The following is a 12,047-nucleotide window of genomic DNA, read 5'->3' on the forward strand; positions in this document are numbered from 1 at the left end:
GAAACCAGCCTGAGCATGAGTGAGACCCCCGTCTCTACTAAAATTAGAAATAAATTAATTGGACAACTAAAAATATATATATATATAAATTATCCAGGCATGATGGCACATGCCTGTAGTTCCAGCTACTCGGGAGGCTGAGGCAGAAGGATTGCTTGAGCCCAGGAGTTTGAGGTTGCTGTGAGCTAGGCTGACGCCACGGCACTCTAGCCTGGGCGACAGAATGAGACTCTGTCTCAAAAAAAAAAAAAAAAATTGAGATTTTGTTAGTAAAGAAAGAAGAGAGAAGGATATTGGATAGGCAACCAGAGTGACTGACCTTAATGGAAGTAGAAAGAAGCTTAGGATTCTGACTGTGGCCATGTATGCATGTTGAGACATCAGAAAAAAAGAGACTAAATTGTATTACTTGGATTTTTTTTTCCTAACCTTGCTAAAGGTGGCAATTTGCTTTATTAAAATTACTTTATATTTATATAATATGGGTCTCCATGTTATACAGCTTCAAAGGGTGATAGTATTTATATTGTTTTCGCTATGAATAGTGCTTCTGAAATTGTGTAACACAGCAACCCCATTTGTAGTATGCTTTTAGTGTTGCAAACCTTTCATGGAGTGATATATAACTCCTAGTTACTTGCACAATTACATATGTAAATATAAACTGTTACCTCCTCGAAAAATATAGAGCCCTAGACCCTCAGATTTGGAAGGAACCACAGTTAACTAATTTAACAATTAAGTTTCCACATGTGCCTGCATTGTCCTAGGTCCTGTGCTCTTTGCCCTGCACCGAACACGGAGCTTCACATCTAACCTTCTACTCATTTATAAGAATCCTATCTTCAATGATCTGACAGTCACTGGGCCTTCTTCTAGGATTATCCAGTTATAACCCTTTCTGTCTTGGTTACCCTCTTCCAGGGGTTCCTATTGGTGCTCTCTGGGCTGTCCATAGCCCCTAAAAGTGAGCAAAAACTCAGCTTCATGGAACTGTGGGATTAGCTATGTAGAATACAGCAAAACTGTCTCCCTACCTTGACCTACCCACGAAGTTCTGGAGTAATTTATTACACAGAGATAGAAAACTCAGATCCCAGGTAACTCCCCCAGCTTCAATTTTCTCCTCATTAAAATGGTATGACAGAGCTCTCTCTGGCACAAAGTGTGTGCTTAACACACAATAATTGCTATCTTCATCATCATTGTCATTATTATCTATGTTAAAATTTGTTGGTTTGGCTTCAACCCATCTTTGAGTCTATCAAAAAATAAATGAAGCTAGGTGTAGTGGTGTGCCCTGTAGTCTCAGGAGGCTGAGGTGGGAAGATCACTTGAGCACAGGACTTCAAGACCAATCTGGACAACATAGCAGGACCTAGTCTCTAAAAAATAATAATTTTTTTCAGGCCAGGTGCAGTGGTTCATGCTGCAATCCCAGCACTTGAGAGGCCAAGGCAGGAGGATTGCTGGAAGCCAGGAGTTCAAGACCAGGCTGGGCAACATAGTGAGATCCCGTCTCTACAAAAAATTTTTTTAAGTAGCCAGGCATGGTGGAACATGCCTATAGTCCCAACTACTTGGGAGGCTGAGGTGGGAGGATTCCTTGAGCCCAGGAGTTCAAGGCTGCAATGATTGACTTCTAAGAAGCATCAAAAAAAAAAAAAAGGCTGCAATGAGCTATGATCCAGCCTGGGCAACAGAGCAAGACCCTGTCTCAAATAATAATAATAATAATAATAATAATAATAATAATAATAATACATTTTTTAAGATTCATAAAATGTATTTAAGTAGTTCTCTACCTAATCTTTATTTGAACTTGTTTTTTCTGTTTTTGCCTCAGCCTCCAAAAGTGATAGGATTACAGGCATGAGCCTGGCATGAACTTGTTTTTGAGTTTACATTGACTTCCACTCATATTTTTGGTTTATTATTTTTAAAAATTTGATATCTTGATTTCCACATTTTCAATAGATTCCAATCTTAAATTCAAATATTGACTTGGTATTTGTTGTTCTTCTGTCACTGTCCTATTTTATACTGAGCTGCTGCTTTTCATTATTAAGTAAGGCATATATTTAGGATATTGAACTCTATGGATATTAGGCTCAAGTTTTCATCTTCCTCCCACATCCAGCTAGAAACATAAAGTGTTCTTCTCTTCCTCCATCTTCCTTTCCTTCCAATTTTTTGAGATCTAGAATGAAAGCCCAGATACAGTCCAGACCAGAGCAGTTAAAAGGAATGTGTCCAAACTGGATCAACCAGTGCTTGCTTGGCAGCACATATACTACAATTGGAACAATACAGAGAAGATTAGCATAGTAAAAAAAAAAAAAAACTGGATCAACCTTGAAGTAGTTGTGAGCTAGACCAACAGAGAAATTTCAGCTTAAGTTTATAGAATTAAAGTTGGCTTTTACCTCTAACCACCTGACGATTCAGAGACTAATTACTTCTCAGATTCTTTCTTTTTCTTTTCTTTTCTTTTCTTTTCCTTTCTTTTCTTTTCTTTTCTTTTCTTTTCTTTTTTTTTTTTGAGACAGAGTCTCTGTTATCCTAGCTAGAGTGCCGTGGTGTCAGCCTAGCTCACAGCAACCTCAAACTCTTGGGCTCAAGCAATCCTTCTGCCTCAGCCTCCTGTGTTGCTGGGACTAAAGGGGTGTGCCACCGAGCTTAGTCACTTCTCAGATTCTTTTTTGCAGAACTAAATCCCCATAAACAGGGCATGGCGCAGTGGCTCAGACCTGTAATCCTAGCACTCTGGGAAGCCGATGCAGGAGGATCCCTTGAGCTCAGAAGTTTGAGACCAGTCTGAGCAAGAGCAAGACCTGGTCTCTACTAAAAATCAAAAAAATTAGCAGCCTGTAGTCCCAGCTCCTCCTCAGGAGGCTGAGGCAGGAGGATCACTTGAGCCCAGGAGTTTGAGGTTACAATGTGCTAGCCTGATGCCAAGGCACTCTAGTCTAGGTGACAGAGTGAGACTCTGTCTCAAAAAAACAAAACAAAACAAAATACAAATCCTTATAAAGTTATTTCTCAACCTCAGCACTATCAACATTTTAGTTCTGATAATTCTTTGTCATGGAGGGGCTGTCCTGTGCATAACAGTATGTTTAGCATATCCTAGTCTCTGCCCTCTAGATGCCAGTAGCACCTCCCCCCTTGCCTGCTGTCCCCCCACCCCCCTTAAGAATTGCTGAGTTTGGCCGGGCGCTGTGGCTCACGCCTGTAATCCTAGCTCTTGGGAGGCCGAGGCGGGCGGATTGCTCAAGGTCAGGAGTTCAAAACCAGCCTGAGCAAGAGTGAGACCCCGTCTCTACTATAAATAGAAAGAAATTAATTGGCCAACTGATATATATATAAAAAATTAGCCGGGCATGGTGGCGCATGCCTGTAGTCCCAGCTACCTGGGAGGCTGAGGCAGAAGGATCACTCGAGCCCAGGAGTTTGAGGTTGCTGTGAGCTAGGCTGACGCCACGGCACTCACTCTAGCCTGGGCAACAAAGCGAGACTCTGTCTCAAAAAAAAAAAAAAAAAAAAAAAAAAAAAAAAAAAAAAAAAAAAAAAAAAAAAGAATTGCTGAGTTAGAGAAAGTCATATAAATGACTAGAGGACTCCTAGCCTCCTAGCCCATTTAAGCTTCTGACCTATTTGTCCTGGCTGGCAGAGTGAGTTCTGCCTGGAAGCAGGGAAAAAAAGTCCCTTACTTCTTTCATGTATACATACTTTACTTCTAGCCATCCATCTTGGGCAAAGCTTCCAGGAAAGAGAAGCTTAGCCAGGATGATGGCCAAGCTTTCCAGAAGCACTACAATTAAGAGAGTGATGATATTGGGACTAGAAAGACTCACACCCACTGCACTGTGTCTTTGGCTTGCTCTTAAGAGCCACTCTGCCGTTGACAGATGGGAGAGAAAAGGAGATGTGATAGAAGGTTCTGAGGGCACCAACACCAGTACATAGGCGTGGCCTGGCTTGTCATTGGACTTAGAGAGCCAGATGTCTGGCTTCTGACTGGGAACCTTCATGCCGTCAGCAACCAAAGAGAGAAAGGCAAGAAGATTTTAGTTCAGAAGTGTGCCCAGTGCCACACTATGGAAAAGGGAAGCAAGCACAAGACTGGGCCAAATGTCCCATGGTCTCTTTGGGAGAAAGACAGGTCAGGTGGCTGGATTGTCTTACACAGATGCCAATAAGAACAAAGGCATCACCTGGGAAGAGGATACACTGATGGAGTATTTGGAGAATCCCAAGAAGTACATCCCTGGAACAAAAATTATCTTCACCGCCATTAAGAAGAAAGGAGAGGGCTGGGCGCGGTGGCTCACGCCTGTAATCCTAGCACTCTGGGTGGCTGAGGCAGGTGAGTTGCTTGAGGTCAGAAGTTCAAAACCAGCCTGAGCAATAGCAAGACCCCGTCTCTACTATAAATAGAAAGAAATTAATTGGCCAACTAATATATATAGAAAAATTAGCCGGGCATGGTGGCGCATGCCTGTAGTCCCAGCTGCTCAGGAGGCTGAGGCAGTAAAATTGCTTGAGCCCAGGAGATTGAGGTTGCTGTGAGTTAGGCTGATGCCACAGCACTCACTCTAGCCTGGGCAACAAAGCGAGACTCTGTCTCAAGGAAAAAAAAAAACAAAACCCAAAACCTGTTGAAGGAAAAAAAAAAAAAAAAAAACCTGTTGAAGGTTGGTTTTATATTTAGATTTATATAACTGGTTATGCGAATATATTTAAATACTAGGGAAATCCCTTCACTGTCTTGGAACCAAGCAAGACTCATTGGTGTTTTATTGGCATCACTGTCTTAGAACCAAGCAAGACTCAATGGTGTTTTACTGGCATCTCTTTTTGGTGGCGCATGCCTGTAGTCCCAGCTACTTGGGAGGCTGAGGCAGAAGGATTGCTTGAGTCTACGAGTTTGAGGTTGCTATGAGCTAGGCTGACACCATGGCACTCTAGCCAGGGCAACAGAATGAGACTCTGCCTCAAAGAAAACAAAAACAAAAACAAAAAAAACCCCAAAAAACTGGGCTTAAGTGTTACCAGTTCTGGGATACCTTTCCTGACAACCTCCCCCTTCCCAGTCTGATTTTCAGTATCTCTTCCTCTATATTTCCATCATACCCTATGCATATTCCTATCATAGATAGCACTTATCACATCATTCTGTAATTGTTGATAATTTCTTTTTCTCTTCTCTCTTCAGACCATGATCCTGATGAGTCAAGGTTATAGTGCTTGTAAGTACCTCAGAGCACTGAAGAGAAATAGACTGAGAACCATTGCACTAAACTTCTTTGGTGCTCAGTGAATGTGGAATGAATGCATGAATTTTTCAGGCAGGAGACTGATTTTAGGTGGCTTAGCCACACCTTTGGTGATCTTATTTTTGAGTGTCATATGGATGCAAAGTGGACAAGTTGAGACAGAATGCATCCTGACCTCACCCCATTCATCTGTATCTGTCATAAATGTGCAAGTTCCATATTCATGTCAGGTGCAGAGAAAATGCTGAACAGGTATTTGCTGAATTAATCAATGACTCAATTTCCCCACTTTCAAGGACTGAGATACCTGATTCCCTCTACCATAGGCTAGCAAGAAGATTAAATATAAAATAAAAATATAGTTCTCCCAAGTATTTATTACTACTTTCTGAGTTTCCTGGGGGCAGAGAGCACTATGAGTCAGCCTTCACTGAGCCAACCACAGCCACTCTGGATGGTAAGTGGGAACTGCTAACAGGAGGGAGCTTTACTTATGGGGAACTAACCTAGGCTGGAGAATCGCACTGCAACTTCTATTCTCCTCCTTCCCGGGAAGAAAAAAACTGCAGGCATTTTTTACATGTCTAAGAATTGAGCCCCTGGTGCCTTAGGTGGGACAAACCAGTGTGGGGATTTTCACTGAAGAATGGTTTTGATCAGTGTTATAAACTGGATGTACTGCTTTAATCTCAAGAGAGTTTTCAGACAGGGCCTGATCAGGGAGCTCCAGAGCTCTAATTAGCTGCTAATTGGCCATTTAAGTAATAATATCTTGGTCTGTCCAATGCTCAGATTTTATCTAATGAAGAAGGTATTTTGCTTCTTACTGGAAGCCCAGGTTTATGTGAAGCTTAATTAGTGTTTATCAAGTGCCTACTATTCCACTTCTGGGGATCTTGAAATCTCATGATCCTTTCGCCCCTCAGAAATGGACTCAAATATCTTTTCTCCAATTGGACAAGAACATGACTGAGCCAAGCAGCTTGGCTGTAATTGGTCTATGACTAGAAGGGCAGCATTATATCAAAGGCTTATCTGCTAGATTCCCTAAAAAAAGGAAATCATGGGGAAAGGGCGGCAGGTGCCATGTCTGGCCATGAGGGTGGCAAGAAGAAGCCCCTGAAACAGACCAAAAAACAGGCCAAGGAGATGGATGAGGAAGATAAGGCTTTCAAACAGAAACAGAAAGAAAAGCAGAAGAAACTCAGGAGCTAAAAGTGAAGGCCCTGGGGAGGGCCTGGCCACTGGTGGAATTAAGAAATCTGGGCTGGGCGCAGTGGCTCAAGCCTGTAATCCTAGCACTCTGGGAGGCCGAGACAGGCGGATTGCTCGAGGTCAGGAGTTCGAAACCAGCCTGAGCGAGACCCGTCTCCACTATAAATAGCAAGAAATTAATTGGCCAACTAAAATATATAGAAAAAATTAGCCGGGCATGGTGGCACATGCCTGTAGTCCTAGCTACTCAGGAAGCTGAAGCAGTAGGATTGCTTGAGCCCAGGAGTTTGAGGTTGCTGTGAGCTAGGCTGCAGCCACGGCACTCACTCTAGCCTGGGCAACAAAGTGAGACTCTGTCTCAAAAAAAAAATAAATAATATCTATATTCCCTGCCCTAAAATCTTTTGCCACCTGTAGCTGGAATGAAGTGTTGTCTTAGAGCCTGTTCTGTATTTAAGAATAAACTTTTATTTTAAAAAAAATCATACAGTGACTCATGATCTCTTTAGTTGTTTCACTCAGCCATTCCCACCTTAGCTGTGAATTTAAAGTAAATCTAGTCCAGAATCCTATCAGAGTTTGCCCTTTGGTCTTCATTCTACTCTAAATACTGTATCACCTGGAATTCAACTAACTCATTTGGGGGGGAAAAAAAAGAGAGAAAGAAAAGGGAAATCAAGTTCTCAAACCCCAGCACTAGCAGGGATGAGAGAAGTCACCTTCTTATCTTAATGAAGCAGGAAGGGCACCAGTATATACCTGGTACTTGGGACTTTAACCTTTACCCACATTCTGCCTGGAGAAGGAAATCCAGGCTGCAATGCAGGGATCCTGGCTCCTGGGCTCTGTCAAGGCTGAGAGAGAGCTAAAGAAGAAATCCTTATCTCCACCCCAGGCTCAAGCCCAGCTCACTCCCTTATCTTGCACAACCTTGATCCAGGGACAGGCACTGGCACATTGACCTTAGGAAGCCTCAGGACTTTGATCCTCAGAGCTGAATAAGCAGAACAGAGCTAGTGCCAAGGCCACTTTGGGTAACCTCAATAATTGTTTTCCCCACTTAACATATCATGAATGTTTTCTCATGACAATACTTATATATCTATTTTATCCTTGCTGTGACTATATTTATCATATGGATGCACAATAATTTCTTTTGGCTATTCCCTTCCTATGAACATTTGGATAATTTCCTCTCCTCCAAACAATGCAATAAACATCATTGTCACTTTTCTATTATTTCCTTAAACTAAATCCCTTAAAATTGCTGGTCAGAAGGCATGGACATTTATTTTCATATCTATTACCAAATTACCTATAGAAAGATTATACTGTTTTGTACTCCCATCAATAATGTACAAGTAGATCCCTTTTTTCATATTGCCCCCAACACTGGGACTTGATTTTTTAATTTTATCAATGTGATGGTGAAAGTGATCTGTATTTCTTTGATTATAGTGTATTTGAATATCATTTTATTTATTTATTTAAATTTTTATTTTTATTTTTCAGAGACAAAGTCTCACTCTGTTGCCCAGGTTGGAGTACAGTGGTGTCATAGCTCACAGCAACCTCAAACTCCTGGGCTCAAGTAATCTTCCTGCCTCAGCCTCCCGAGTAGCTGGGACTACAGGTATGTGCCACCATGCCTGGCTAATTTTTCTAGTTTTTGTAGAGATGGGGTCTCATTATTGCTCAGGCTGGTCTTGAACTCCTGGCCTCAAGCGATTCTCTTGACTCGACCTCCCAAAGTGCTAGGATTAGAGGCATGAGCTACCATGCCCGGCCCTGAAATTTACTTTTGTTTCTAATATGTGGTAGGAATCTAACTTTTTTTTCCTAAATGGTTACTCAGTTATGCTCTTTTCTTATCAAATCACATATAGTTCCTAGAATGTAACATCCTGCTTCATTTCTCCACGACTTGGCACATGTTAGTTCCTCTGCTCAGACTGCCCTTCTCTACCTTCCTTTAACTCTCTGACCAACAACAGTCTAGTTTTCCAAAAAATTCCTGGCGCATGGTAGATATCATTATATGTCTGCCAATTGAATGAATAAATCAATCACTTCTACCCACTTTTAGCAGAGAGCAGCCTCTGTGGGTAACATATGCAATAGAAGGATGTAAAATTAGGAAATGCAGGGGACTGGGGAAATCCGCACCACCATATGACAGGCTGTCTGCTTCCTTCAGTGGTTCTTCCCTTGACTTGCCAGCCCTGCCCACAGGACTTCCTCTTCTTCTCCCTCACTGGTTTTGGTTGGCTGCAGCCTCCTTTCCACCACTTCTCTGCAGCATTGATCTTTGTGACTGTGATTCCTGCCCTGATATAACTATAGCTTTTATGCCAATAGCTGTAGCTGTCTACATAATTGTGTGTGTGTACTTGTGTAAGTGTGCCTGTGTGCATGCATGCATGTGTGTGTGAGTGTGTGTGTGTGAGACAGAGACAGAAAGAGAGAGAGAGGAATGCAACCCTGTACAGAGTCTTCCTCCATTCCAGAGTCCTGCTGTCAGGGCTGAATAGCAGTTTTCAGTAGCTTCATTGGGTGGGTTGGGAGAGGAGAGGGAACAGTTCTCCTATCCAGCTTAGCTTGCAGCAGCCTACTCTAAATACAAATAATAATCATTACCACTGTTAGGTAGATAGTGAGGGATGCCAGGTCTTCTAGGGATGAAAGTGGGTGCTGTTGCCCCCATCTTGGTCCTGCCCAACCCTAATTCTCCATACATGGCGGAGGAAGGAATGCCCTACAAATCTGCCAATCAGAACTTGGCGCACCAGCTGCAAAAGAATGCAGAGGACTCTCTAGCCCATGGGCCAAACATGGGTACCATAAAATCTGGAAAGTGACTTAGCACCCATATGCATAGTTAAGGCTCAGGTCATGTGACCCCCAACTCTCCAATCAGAGTGGTTCCATGTGATCTCTGAACCACAAGGGAAGTCCCTATTTGGACACTATAAATTAGGATGCGGACCACAACCAAGCTCTCTCTCTTTATCCTTCCTTTTGCCTGCCCTGCTGCGACAGTGGGTCCAGTCATCATCTGTGGCGTGTGTACCATGCTCTGTAAACCTATATCTTGCTCTTGCCCTATGATCCTATCTTTATCTCCTAAAAAAACCTCGTTTTCATGCTTGCGTAACTTTGGTGTGTCTGGTCATTCTTCGGCCATGGAAGTGTGCCAAGAACCAACAGCTTCAGACTGAAACCTAACACCACTTACTAAGTCTCTACTATATACCCCAGGCAATTTACATCCATTGTAAATTTACATCCATTTAAATCCATCCATTTACATCCATCCCCAAACATATCAGAAAGGTAGGCACTAAAATCTTCATTTCACAGACAAAGAAATTTGCCCAAGGTCATACAGCTACCAAGGGGCACAGCAAGAATTTAAACACAGTTGTATTTAAACAACAATTAGCCTGGTTGATTCATAACCAGTTGTTGATAGTTAAACAACAACTATCCTGGTTGTCTAGTTGGGCAGCCTTTAGGTTGGAGCTTCAGGGCTGTGAGATCCCCAGTTCCATAGCCTGACATTCTAGGTACTCCATGACAGCTATCCAACTTCTCAGTACACTTCTGTGTACACTCTTCATTCATTCATTCATTCATTCATTCATTCATTCAACAACCTTTATTGATCTTGGTGAAATGAACACTCTTTGAAATTAGTCGAATGTTTTATTCTCATCTTCATCCCTATGTCATCTTAGGCAAGTCAGTAAACCTCCCTTGACACTCAATTTAAAATATGGATGATGGCCGGGTGCGGTGGCTCACGCCTGTAATCCTAGCACTCTGGGAGGCCGAGACGGGCAGATTGCTCGAGGTCAGGAGTTCGAAACCAGCCTGAGCAAGAGCGAGATCCCATCTCTACTATAAATAGAAAGAAATTAACTGGCCAACTAATATATATAGAAAAAATTAGCTGGGCATGATAGCTGTAGTCCCAGCTACTCGGAGGCTGAGGCAGAAGGATCCCTTGAGCCCAGGAGTGTGAGGTTGCTGTGAGCTAGGCTGACGCCATAGCACTCACTGTAGACTGGGCAACAAAGTGAGACTCTGTCTCAAAAAAAAAAAAAAAAAATATATATATATATATATATGGATGATAATATCGACATGCTGGATTACTGTGAAGATTAAATGAGATACTAGAGATCAAGGGGCATCAATTACTAGTTTTGGGGGTTTTTTTGAGACAGAGTCTCATTCTGTCGCCCAGGCTAGAGTGCCGTGGCGTCAGCCTAGCTCACAGCAACCTCAAACTCCTGGGCTCAAGCGATCCTTCTGCCTCAGCCTCCTGAGTAGTTGGGACTACAGGCATGTGCCACCATGCCCGGATAATTTTTTCTATATATTTTAGTTGTCCAATTAATTTCTTTCTATTTTTAGTAGAGATGGGGTCTCGCTCTTGCTCAGGCTGGTTTCAAACTCCTGACCTTGAGTGATCCTCCCACCTTGGCCTCCCAGAGTGCTAGGATTACAGGCATGAGCCACCGCTCCCAGCCTTACCCAACCTCTAACTAGCATTTATCCTAGCTGATCATTCTCTGCTTAAAAGGCTTTCTTTACTTGGTTTCTGGGATTTTGCACTTTCCTGATTTTCCTTTTATTTTATTGGTTGTCCCTTTTCTAGGTTCTTTTCCTGACTTCTAAATGTTGCAGGACCCTCCCAAACAGAGTCTTTGGTCTTCATTTCTTTCTCACTCCCCATGTGAGCTTATCTAGTTTCAAGACCTTAGACATCATTTATACAGCCCATACCCCACCACTGGGGTCTGGACCCCTATATCCAACAGCCTATGTGGCTCCCCTCTCTTACATCTTATAGGCATTTCAAATTCAACTTGTCCAAAAAGAATTCTTTTCTCCCTACTACTCATATACTGCTTTCCTAGCGGTCTCCATCTGGTATAGGGCACATCCCATTTGCTCAGGTCAAAATCCCAGGGGATTATCCTTTATTCCTCTTTCCTTCATACCCTCATCTATCCATTCTGTCAGCAGTCTCCTGAATATATATTCTGAATCTGACCACTTCTTACCACCTCATCACTTCTACCCTGGTCTAAGTCACTATTACCTCAAATATGGTCTACTCTTAGAGCTTCCTAACTATACTAATACCCTGCATTAGGATGTTTTGGTTAGTGACGGAGTGCATATACTACAGTGGTCCTGTAATATTATAATGGAGCTAAAAAATTACTATTGCCTAGCGACACTGTAGCCGTCATAATGTCATAGTGAATGTGTTACGTGTTTGTGATGATGCTGGTCTAAACAAACCTACTGCACTGCTAGTCATATAAAAGTATAGCACATACAGTTATAGTATGTATTGGGGGTGAGCTAGTACATGTGTGCTTTGAGAAAGATTTCTCACACAAAAATTATGATAGAAAGAAGAAAACTTTATTTTACCTTTTTCAGATGTAAAAAGGGCCAACACAGAAGTGAAAGAGGGAGATGGTATTACGTGTAGAATACTGGTTACTCAGGCTTTTTATTTATTTATTTATTTAT

The 12,047-nt window shown here is 42.3% G+C and overlaps 2 pseudogenes; both read left to right on the forward strand.

The window, feature by feature from the left end:
- The first annotated feature begins 2,270 nt into the window (after nucleotides 1-2,270).
- Nucleotides 2,271-2,328, forward strand: LOC142869789 (uncharacterized; annotated as a pseudogene).
- Nucleotides 2,329-6,365: 4,037 nt separating this feature from the next.
- Nucleotides 6,366-11,177, forward strand: LOC109731034 (translation machinery-associated protein 7-like; annotated as a pseudogene).
- The last annotated feature ends 870 nt before the right edge of the window (nucleotides 11,178-12,047 follow it).

The sequence above is a fragment of the Microcebus murinus genome, chromosome 2, assembly GCF_040939455.1.
Source record: "Microcebus murinus isolate Inina chromosome 2, M.murinus_Inina_mat1.0, whole genome shotgun sequence".
Lineage (NCBI taxonomy): Eukaryota > Metazoa > Chordata > Mammalia > Primates > Cheirogaleidae > Microcebus > Microcebus murinus.